A 2,500-nucleotide genomic window follows, 5' to 3' on the forward strand; every position below is an offset into this window, starting at 1 on the left:
TGCGAACCGCATGAAACTTCCAGAGGCATTTGCAGCAGAAATGCATGTGCAGTCAAAAAATTGAATATTTTTCACGGATAGACCCCGTGAAACGCTAGAAATTGGCGGGGATGTGTCTCTTGTGGCTCACGGGGCTGTTAGGGTGGCACAGAAATCCCTCGGAATGGGAAAAAACGGGTCATTTTCGTGTCGCCACATTGCATGCGAACCGCATGAAACTTCCAGAGGCATTTGCAGCAGGAATGCATGTGCACTCAAAAAATGTGATATTTTTCACGGAGAGACCCCGTGAAACGCTAGAAGTGGGCGGGGATGTCTCTCTTGTGGCTCACGGGGCTGTTAGGGTGGCACAGAAATCCCTCGGAATGGGAAAACGGGTCATTTTCGTGTCGCCACATTGCATACGAACCGCATGAAACTTCCAGAGGCATTTGCAGCAGGAATGCATGTGCACTCAAAAAAGTGAATATTTCTCACGGATAGACCCCGTGATACGCTAGAAATTGGCGGGGATGTCTCTCTTGTGGCTCACGGGGCTGTTAGGGTGGCACAGAAATCCCTCGGAATGGGAAAACGGGTCATTTTCGTGTCGCCACATTGCATGCGAACCGCATGCAACTTCCAGAGGCATTTGCAGCAGAAATGCATGTGCAGTCAAAAAAAAATTGATATTTTTCACGGATAGACCCCGTGAAACGCTAGAAATTGGCGGGGATGTGTCTCTTGTGGCTCACGGGGCTGTTCGGGTCGCACAGAAATCCCTGGGAATGGGAAAACGGGTCATTTTCGTGTTGCCACATTGCGTACGAACCGCATGAAACTTCCAGAGGCATTTGCAGCAGGAATGCATGTGCACTCAAAAACTTCTATATGTTTCACGGATAGACCCCGTGAAACGCTAGAAATTGGCGGGGATGTGTCTCTTGTGGCTCACGGGGCTGTTAGGGTGGCACAGAACTCCCTCGGAATGGGAAAAGGGGTCATTTTCGTGTTGCCACATTGCATAGGAACGCCATGAAACTTCCAGAGGCATTTGCAGCAGAAAGGCACGTGCACTCAAAAATTTTAATATTTTTCACGCATAGACCCCGTCAAACGCTAGAAGTTGGCGGGGATGTCTCTCTTGTGGCTCACGGGGCTGTTAGGGTCGCACAGAAATGCCTCGGAATGGGAAAACGGGTCATTTTTGTGTGGCCACATTGCATAGGAACGGCATGAAACTTCCAGAGGCATTTGCAGCAGGAATGCATGTGCACTCAAAAACGTCTATATTTTTCACGGATAGACCCCGTGAAACGCTATAAATTGGCGGGGATGTCTCTCTTGTGGCTCACGGGCGCTGTTAGTTAGGGTCGCACAGAAATCCCTCGGAATGGGAAAAGGGGTCATTTTCGTGTTGCCACATTGCGTACGAACGGCATGAAACTTCCAGAGGCATCTGCAGCAGAAATGCATGTGCACTCAAAAACGTCTATATTTTTCACGGATAGACCCCGTGAAACGCTAGAAATTGGCGGGGATGTGTCTCTTGTGGCTCACGGGGCTGTTAGGGTCGCACAGAAATCCCTCGGAATGGGAAAACGGGTCATTTTCGTGTTGCCACAATTGGCATACGAACGGCATGAAACTTCCAGAGGCATTTGCAGCAGAAATGCATGTGCACTCAAAAACGTGAATATTTTTTCACGGATAGACCCCGTCAAACGCTCGAATTTGGCGGGGATGTTTCTCTTGTGGGTCACGGGGCTGTTCGGCTCGCACAGAACTCCCTTGGTCCACCTGATTCGTGCATACAGGCAGCAACTAAAACTCTGTAAACCTGCTGTGAGGACATCTAAACAGTGGACCAGTGAGGCTGTGGAAGATTTGCGGGCGTGCTTAGACTGTACTGACTGGGATATGTTCACGACTGCTACCAATAGTCTGGATGAACTCACAGAGGCTGTGTACATCAGCTTCTGTGAGGACTGCTGTATCCCAACACGTACCAGGGTGAACTTTAACAACAACAAGCCCTGGTTCTCAGCAAAGCTCAAAAGGTTGAGGTTGGAGAAGGAGGAAGCGTTTAGGAGTGGGGATAGAGACAGATTCAAGGAGTCGAAGAACAGGTTTAGCAAAGCGGTGAGAGAGGCTAAACGACTGTACTCAGAGACACTAAAACACCAGTTCTCTACTAACGACGCTGCTTCTGTCTGCCAAAGGGCTCAGGCACATCACCAACTACAAACCCAGAGCGCCCCACACCACTAACGACTCCCGCCTAGCCAACGACCTGAACGAGTTCTACCGTAGATTTGAAAGACAATTGGACTGTCCTGAACCACCCCTTCCCACCCAAGAGGCCCCATCCCCCACCCATACTACAGAAACGACTCTCTCCTTTCAGGAGGGAGAAGTTAATGGGCTTTTCAAGAGGCAGAATCCACGCAAAGCAGCCGGGCCGGACTCTGTCTCTCCAGCCACCCTCAGGCACTGCGCTGGCCAGCTGTCTCCGGTGTTC

The sequence above is a fragment of the Petromyzon marinus genome, unplaced genomic scaffold (genome assembly GCF_048934315.1).
Source record: "Petromyzon marinus isolate PM22_M1 ecotype Great Lakes invasive population unplaced genomic scaffold, UKy_Petmar_22M1.pri1.0 PM_G_Scaffold_78, whole genome shotgun sequence".
Classification (NCBI taxonomy): domain Eukaryota; kingdom Metazoa; phylum Chordata; class Hyperoartia; order Petromyzontiformes; family Petromyzontidae; genus Petromyzon; species Petromyzon marinus.